Source organism: Artibeus jamaicensis, unplaced genomic scaffold, assembly GCF_021234435.1.
Source record: "Artibeus jamaicensis isolate MK-2021 breed Jamaican fruit bat unplaced genomic scaffold, CSHL_Jam_final contig_797, whole genome shotgun sequence".
NCBI classification, from domain to species: domain Eukaryota; kingdom Metazoa; phylum Chordata; class Mammalia; order Chiroptera; family Phyllostomidae; genus Artibeus; species Artibeus jamaicensis.
The window spans coordinates 27142422-27151369 of record NW_026521977.1 but is presented as its reverse complement, the minus strand read 5'-3'; the positions used below and the strand labels follow the sequence as shown (position 1 = coordinate 27151369).

The following is an 8948-nucleotide window of genomic DNA, read 5'->3' as shown; positions in this document are numbered from 1 at the left end:
GAATGGGGCCAAGAGGCAGGAGTGAGGCAAGGAAAGGGGCCACAAATCCAGAAAGGCAGGGGTGGTTTCTAGAAGCCTCTAGAAGGAATTCAGCGCTGCTGACACCTTGATATTTGGCTTCGGACCTCCAGAACTGTGAGAGAATACACGTGTGTGGTCTCAAGCCCCTGAGAGGGTGGCAGCTTGTTAGGGCAGCAACTGACATGGCTGCCAAGGCTCGGTGGCCACATGACTTGTCCAGGCTCAAGGGTCCTGGTTCCACTCTGTGACACAGCCATCACTGCTCCTGACAGGTGAGCACCTTCCATATGTCACACAGGTATCTCCAATCCCCTTGGATGCTTCTTGCCAATTCTGATTGTCCCACCCTACCCCTTAGCTTCTGTGTGGTTCTAACAGCCTCAGGACTGGAGCCTCTGGCTTCAGGGGTAGAGAGCCAGAAGCCAGAGTGACCCTCTGCCAGTGGCTGAGGGCCTCGCCTTGAGTCTGACCAACTCCGAGGTGAATTCTGAATGGAAAAGCACCGAGGTGTGACGCCCTGGCTCGGATCCTGCCCTGCCCCGCTCCCCCCACTCCCCCACCAGTTCCCTGGGAGCATGTACTTAACGCATCCATTGCCTGCACACGAATCCGAGTCTCAGGGGAGCCGACCTGAGCAGCGATGTGCCAGGAGCTTCTCCACCCAGTGTTTGCTATCACGCCCGGGGCGGGGAGAATGGTGGTTCTCATTTTGCAGACTCTGACCAGCTCAGGGCCACCTGGGGTTAAACCAGCATCTGCACCCGGACACTGCAGATGGGCTTTTATCCCATGGACACCACCACCTCTCAGAGTCCTCTCCCCAAGCCTGCCCGTCCAGCCCTTGGGAAACAGAATTATCATCTGCCCTTCCTGTGAGCAGGGACGCTGGGTGCCATGAGCTAGGTGCAGGAGAGGGGCTGCCCATCTCTCCCTTCTGGCCCCAGCCTGGATCCCCAAAGTGGGGCGGGGTGGGGAGAGGTCTGAAAAACCTGTTGGGCCCTGAAATGTGGGTGCTGAAGTTATGGCCCACTGAGGCCATGAAAACTTCATAGACTTTGCATTGACTTTGGAGCCAATCCTGGCTAACGATTTACCTTAGCCCCACCTCATTCTCTCCTCTATAAGTAATCTCCGCCCCTTGTGGTCATGGGCAGGAAGGAGTAATAGGTGGGAATGTGGCCAGGACCAAGCCTGGCCTGATGGGGGATCACTCTCCACTCCATCCTTCTGTCTAAGCCTCAGGTTCATCTGTAAAAAGGAGGTCATTATACAGCAGTCCTCACTTATCTGTGGTTTTGCTTTCTGTGGTTTGAGTTACCTGCAGTCAATCACAGCCTGAATTTGTTAAATGGAAAATCCCAGAAATAATAAGTTTTAAATCGTGAGCCCTGTCCTGAGAAGCGTGACTAGGTCTCTCGTCGTCCCGCTGCATCCTGCCGGGGGAGTGAATCATTCCCCGGTTCAGCGTCTCCACGTGGTACTTGCTCCCTGCCCATTAGTCACTTAGATGCCATCTCGTTCACCAGACTGACATCTGAGTATAGTGGCGCTTTTGGTCAAGTAACTGTTATTTTACTTAATAGTGGCCCCAAAGGGCAAGAACAGTGAGGCTGACATTTCGGATATGGCAGAGAGAAGCCCTGAAGTGCTTCTTTTAAGTGAAAAGGTGAAAGTTGTTGATTTAAGAAGGAAAGAAGCCCTGGCTGGTGCAGCTCAGTGGATTGAGTGCAAGCCTGTGAACCAGAGCATCGCCAATTTGATTCCCGGTCAGGGCACATGTCTGGGTTGCAGGCCATATCCCCAGTATGGAGTGTGCTAGAGGTACTGATACAGGGTGCAGCCAGAGGGGGAGCCCCAAAAAAGATTTGGAATGGTGTTCAGAATTCAAAGTGTATAGGAATATTGGAGAGACATATAAGATGTCCTCACCCCTTCCCCTCACAGGTGTGAGTTGGGGGAAGGGACACATGGAGCAGGAACATGCAGGGCTGTTTTGTACAGCCACAGCCCTGCAGCTAATCCATGGCATTGTCATTTAACATATCTATAGCCTTTGGCGGGTCACTTGGATATGTTAAATGGCTGTGGTCAGGCTTGGAGCTAGGGGGATGAAGTCACTTCCCCCAAATGTAGCTGGGGGCAGGTCCCCCAAGTTACAGGGCCTGCGTGGGAGCTTGGAAAAGATGGGCTCCAGGACATGAGGGAATAACTGCCCAGGTGAAAGGGAAAACCATGCAGCTTTGCCAGAATGGAGATCCCTGCAGCCAGGTGAAGAAGAAAGCCACATGCTTTTGGTGGAGTGCAGATCCCTGCGGCTTTGGTAGAAGAGGCCCATGCAGCTTTGGGGTGCCCCCTTTGGGTGCAGGGCCTGGAAAGCAGGAGAGACTTTGACTAGAACTTGGTAGAAAGAACTCTTGCCAGTGAACCGTGAGAAGGTGCCACATAACTTTGGATTAACTGAGAGCCTGCACAGTGACACAGCTGACGATACCAGCGGCCTGAAACACAGATGTGTGCTCTTTTCCTGATTTACGGTACCCGGAGTTGGGACAGTGGGAGAAGGGAGCTGTGTGGGTGTAGATGTATACCCTAAAGGACTTTGGAGGCATTAAGCCTAAATAGCATTAAATAAACATTTCATTTTCCTTTTCACAAATCTCTGGCATTGAGAGATGTCTTTCCAATTGGCGGCGGACAGAAGAGCCCAGTAGATATTAGTATACCGTCCTTGGGAGGGGCCCTCTGTTCTGTAGCAATATTTGGCATCCCTAGGTGGGCCAGATATCGTCCTCCCCTTGGACCTCTTGTTCGGTAACAGTACCATGCATTGATGTTTCGCTCCCTCTCTTTCTCCCTTCCTTCCCCATCTCTCTGAAAGAAATAAAATCTTTTTTAAAAAGAAGGAAAGAAAAAATGTACACCAAAATTGCTAAGATCTATAGTAAGAACAAATCTACCTGTGCTATGGCCTACCTTATAAGTGAAACTTTATCAGAAGTATGTATGCATAGGAAAAAGAACAGTATATACAGGGTTCTGTATCATCCGGGATTTCAGGCATCCTCAGAGGGTCTTGGAAGAATGTTTCCCCCCAAATAAGGGGGACTATTTTATCTGCCACACAGTAATAACGAAAAACTCGGCGTCCTGAGGGGCTGCCCTAGGGGTCAGAAGTATAGCCTCTGGAGTCTCAACCCTGGGTGACCGTGGACTAGTCACTTAACCTCTCTGAGCCTCCATTCCCTCCCTGGGTTTGTGAAGCCCGCATGAGTGAATACAAGCAAATTGCTCAGAAGAGCACCCGGCACACAGTAAGTGCCGTATTATTGCCTATGCTAAGAGCGTGGCCAGCACTCCGCACCTTATAAGGTACGCCTCTCTCTCCATCTTCTGGGGGACTTGTCGGGCCTCAGACACACCCCTTCTGTCTCTTCTCTCCCCACCCCCTACCTTGCTCCCCGCCCTCCATCAGCTAATTCTGTGACTCACAACAGAGCTGGGCCCAGATGCTATCAGTGTGCTGTGCTTCCCCCGGTGCCTTCCCAAAGCTCCCAGGGCCACGTTGTCTGCCATCTCTGAAAGTCCGCCAACCTCTGGGGCCCTCAGGGCTGCTACCTGCTCCTCTGCTCAAAGAACAGTCTGACTCCACAGCCTGGTCTAGGCAGAGAAGGCCCCTGGCGGTGGCCTGCAAATGCCTCTCCTTGACTCTGTTTGTGTGGGTGCTTTCCTGCCCAAATGGAGAAAAGCAGCTTCCAGAATCTGAACCTGGTGCCTCCGGTACGGGAAGCATCGGTGTGGCAGCTTTTACTATCTTTTCCTGGACTAGACAGACCTGGGCTGCAGTGTCCATTCTCCTCCCTTCCTAGGCTCAAATGCCCTGGACTCAGGGGGCAGCCCGGAGTTGGACAGACTGCTGAGAGAAGGGAGCTCCATTTGGCCCCCTCCTCTTCTCAACAACCTGGCCTCCCTCCCAGGAAGCAAAATCCAGTGGCCAGGCCAGAAGCCCCCTCATCACCTCTGGTGACCCCAGGACCTCAGCTGGTCACTGGGCCAGCCAAAGGCGGGTAGGGCCAATGCATTTTCACCGGACAGGTGAAGGCTGGGTTTGAACCTGAGCCACCTCCTTGTTAAATAAAACCAACCTAGAAAACAAAGAGTAAAACCTGCAGACCCACCCACACGGAGCCCAGCTAAGCCCCAGCCCTGTCAGAGCCCCAGCCCTGGTGACGATGCTGTCAGTTGTCTCTGGGCTGTGGCCGGGCCCAGGGATGAAGGCACACATCCGTCCCTGCTGGGATGTGGCCATCTAGTGGGAAAGAGAGGCGGGGGGACTCCAGCCCCACAGAGGCTCAAGGCACTGTGCCCAGGGGACAGCGCCCAGGTACGCACACTCCCCGAGAGGTTCTCTGCAGACGTCCGAGGCTTCTGCAGGGAGCGGCACAGCACGCGGTGTGTTACCTCCTTTCCTTCCACCACCCCAATGACACTGCTGCTTTGGGGGGTTCCTTCTCTCTTGTCCTCTCCACCTCCTCCTTCTGGAAGCAGCCCCCCACCTTGCTTGTTTCAATCTCTTCTCTCCTAGATCCTGCCCCGACTCACTCCCTGGTTCCCCACTCCCCACACGCTCCACACCTTGCATCACCTTCTGTTGCTTGAATGTCCCTCCTGGCGCCCCCCATTGCTGCCACCACCCCTATCACCCTCCTCCCTGCAACCAAGACCCCTCGCTGGGCTTGGTCCCTGGCGGGAACTCCGATAACTACAAATGCCTCGGTCTTGTTTCAGTTAAAAGCAGCTCAGCTCTGTCAAGGGCTAAAATGGCCCTGAAGTTTTATGCTCAAACACAAGGCTGCAAAGGCATTTCCTGGCCTGGAGATTAAATGAGATGATGCGGGTGAAGCTCAGCCCACACTTTCACCTGTGGAGGCTGTGCTCCTGGGGGGCTGCTTCGTGCTGAGGCCTCAGACCACCCTGGGAGGCCTTTGCTCTCCTCGGCCGTCAGGGCACTTCAGAGAGGAAACTCGCCAGGCCATGCAGTGTGGGTGACGCTGGAGAACGGAGGGTGCAAGGGGACTGGGTCACGTGACAATCTTCAGGCACGAGTGTGAGGGGTGCAGGTGCGTGTGTGTGCATGTGACTGAGAGGTGAGAATAGGAAAATGTGTTGTGGGAACGCCCTGCCAGGTCTTATCGCTCCCTTGGGGTCGCACTTAGCTGCTCTGTCTTGCTGCCACCACCATGTTGGCTTCAGGAGGTCACTGCAGTCAACATGGTCCCTTCTGGCTTGGTCTGAGCCCCTTTCCCTTAGTTCTCTTCAACTGTGCAGAGACTGGTTGTCACTTCCAGGGTCATTTTGCAGGAAGAGCAAGGTGCAAACCAGATCATACGGAGGGGCCGGCACAAATAATGCCCCTTTTTAATCACAAAATATATTATCACAAAATCATAAACATATAATTCTGTAACATAACAATATCACACTCAAGCACACCATATGACATTTTAGGTGAAATTCTCAAATTAAAAGTATAGATTATTACACACGCATTATTACCAAACCAGCTGCACTCCAACCTGCCTCACTTCTGCCGGCCCCTGTGTTCCTGCTGACTCTCTGTCCCATAATGATCGCTTAAGGCCTGGTTTCTGGTTCCAAGAGACTCTGAGGAAGCAGCAGAGACATTTTTGGGCCCCTGGTTCTTCACCCAAAGATAACCACAAAGACACCTGCCCGTCCTGGGCAGGCACGCTCTTCTGCATGCTCTCTGCAGACTATGGGTCAGCCGTGGCTCCCGGGCACTGAGCGGGCAGGATGGGACTTCCATGTATGGCCGCTCCTGTCCTGCACAGGCACTGGGCTCTCAGCTTCACATCATTTACCTGTGACATGGGCCCAGGTATGTCAAGTTCCTCGTCTGAGGTCACAGAGTTGGAAATATCTCCTTTGATGGAACGTTCTCTATCTCCGAAAACAGCACTAAAGCTCAGATGCTGTCATTGCCCCACCACACAGAGGAGGAAGTGGAAGCCCTGAGAGAGGAAGTGATTTGTCCAAGATCACCCAGCTGGTGGGAGGCAGCTCTGAGACTTGGGTCGGGGAGTGGCCGAGGGAAGCCGCATCCCTCCGTTCTCCCAGGCTGCCTGGAGGAGAAAATGAGCAAACACAGCAGCTCCTAACTCTGAGAGCTTCGCCACAGCAACTGCAGTCAATTCACGGATTTACAAGGGCTCAAACTTAATCTAGGCAAGAAGTACGGGGCTTTGGGAGGTGGCGCGGAGCCCAGCTCTGTCAGCAGCCCTGTCGACTCATAACAGGTCCTTCTCTTGGACTCAGCTGGAGCAGGAACTTGGGATGCCAGTGTCCTGGTCAGCCTCTGCCAGGCCCCCATTCCCTCCCTCCCCCACTAGCCGCGCTGAGTCTTCCTGCCTCAGCCAAGTTCCTGGGTCACTCCTGGGTCAGCGGGCAGCCCTCCCTCCTGGTTCTGAGTCCCCGTGGACCTTACCTTGTCTAACCCCCCCGGCAGGGTCTCTGCTGTCCTCTCCAGCAGGGGTACTGGCCGGGCAGAACCAGCACGGCTTCGGGTCCCACGACCCTGGGTTGAACCCCAGCCCTGCCGCACACAACCTGTGTGACCTCAGGTATGTTCACTGACCTCTCTGAGTGTGTTTACCCCCTATGGTGCAACCAACAGTAGTAATGTACCCAAAACTGGTGTGAGGCTTCCTTCTCCCCCAACCCCACCTCCCCTGCCTTTCTTTTTATTTTCAGTGAATATTACTTATATAGCACTCACTTCATTCTCGGTAGTCTTGTAAACTATTTATTCTTAATTTAATCCCAAATAAGAACCTGATGAGGGAAGCACTGGGACTCTCTCATTTTACAGATGAAGACTCTGAGGCACAGAAAGGTTAAGCAATTTACCCAAGGTCACACAGCCCTTTAAAAAATTGAAATAAAATTAACACACAATTGTATTACACACAGCTTTTAAGAGGCAGGAATCAAACCTAGGAAGGCTGGCCCTAGAGTTCATGCTTTGAGTTAACTTCCATACTCCATTCTGAGATAATGTTGGCAAAATATTTTACTTTGCCTTTCAACAAAGGGAAATGCTTTGTAAGTGGCAGCTGTGGTTACTGTATGACCCTGGGAACGTCATTTTACTTCTGTAAGTCTCCGTTTAAAAAAAAAAAATCCCTGAAATGGGACTAGTGTTTCTTCTCCGGCAGGTTTGTGGTGAGAATTCCATAAATAACAGCTGTGGGCCCAGACTGGTGTGGCTCAGTTGGTTGGACATTGTCCCACAAAGCAAAAGTTCGCCAGTTCGATTCCTGGTCTGGGTACATGCCTGGGTTGCAGGCCTGGTCTCTGGCTGGGGACATGTTTCTGTCCCTCCCTTTCTCCCTCCCTTCCCTTCTCTCTAAGAATAAACAAATGAAATCTGTAGTGCTCACTTCGGCAGCACATATAACTAAAACTGGAACAACGCAGAGAAGCTCAGCACGGCCCCTGTGCCTGGACGACACACACATTTGTGAAGCGTTTCGTATTTTGGGAGGAGTGGTGTGGGGTAGATGCAGACAATGGTAATTGAACAATAAGATTATTTTAAAAATCTTTAAAACAGTAAATAAATAAAATCTTTAAAAGAATAATGCTGCCAAGTATCCATCACAGACCCTACCACCGAGCAGGCCCTGGGCTTTGGTGGCCCGCCACACTGCAAGGGACAGGAGGAAAGGGGTCAGCACTGATGAGACAGGTGCGTTTGCTGAGCCGGCCGCCTTGGGGGCCCAGGCGAAGCAACAGGTGGCGCAACAGGTGTGTAGAGCACAGGTAAGGGGCCTCTGAGACCGGAGGTGGCATCCGGGGCCCAGGTGGGGGAAGAAGGCTGCGAATAACGATGGGGCCATTTGGTCCTCACAGCAACCCAGAGCAAACAAGAGCGTCAGGGACAGGGCGTGCCAGGACCATACTGCTGGAAAGGGGCGGCGGGGGCTTTGCCTCCACAAGAGCTTGTGGCTTCTCTCCTCCCTTCCCAGACTGCCCATCAGCCCAAGGAAGGGCCCCAGCTTTGCGGTCAAGGTGAAGAGTAACTATTTCCTTAGATAGTCTAGCAGAGAATGGTGAGAAGCCCGCCTAAAGAGTCTTCCCCTAATAACCAGATGCTCCAGCCAGCCTCTGAACAAGAGAAGGGCCTGGCCCAGGGCGAGGCAGGTAGGCAGGCAGAACCCTCAAGGGAGGGTCCCCTTGGGGTCCAGAGAAGGCCAGAGGGGCTTCCCCTGCCTCTGTCCGTCTCTTCAGAAGACATTCCCCACGCTCAGGGTCAGAGGGTCGGAGATCCCTGCTCAGGACCTATGCCTAGCAGGTGACAGAGCCAGTCTGCTGTTTTCAGAGGCAAGAAAGCTACTTCCTGTGGCTCCGACTGTGCCCAGTGGAAAACCAAGCCTCAGGCCATGGCCCTCTCCTTCTTTCAGCCGGAGAAAGCCTGGGAGGGACTCAGCCAGGGCCCTCACCCTGAGAGGGCAGATCTGTTTTTCTCCTGGAGAGACTCCTCATAGCTTTTCCATTCCTCCTGTTGGTGATGACAGCCCAGCCTGAAGCCAGTAGCCCCAGACTGAGGTCACCCCAGTGAGGCCTGACCTCAGCGTTGCTATGGAGATGCTCAGAATGCCACTGCCACCTGTGAGCAGCACCTCCCTCCCGGAGGGACTGGAAGGGCAGCATGGCTGATGTGGACTATGGCCACCCTGCTCCTGGCTGACCAGGTTGTTTCTCCCAAACATGTGTTGCCGGATCTCAGCCCAGCAGGGTGGGCCCGGGAACTGTGTGGGGTGTGTGTGTGGCTGGTGGCTCCATTGTGTTTGGGGTCCAGGGAGAGGTGTTTATGAGACCTCTCGGGGTGCCTCATTTCCTCTCGCCCT

At 53.5% G+C, this 8948-nt stretch overlaps 1 non-coding gene across 1 annotated transcript; it reads left to right on the top strand.

Annotated features, from left to right (window-relative positions):
* Nucleotides 1-7470: 7470 nt before the first annotated feature.
* On the top strand, nucleotides 7471-7578 carry LOC119064497 (U6 spliceosomal RNA). Its single transcript, XR_005085415.2, has one exon. It is a non-coding gene; the product is annotated as a U6 spliceosomal RNA (small nuclear RNA).
* Nucleotides 7579-8948: the final 1370 nt, after the last annotated feature.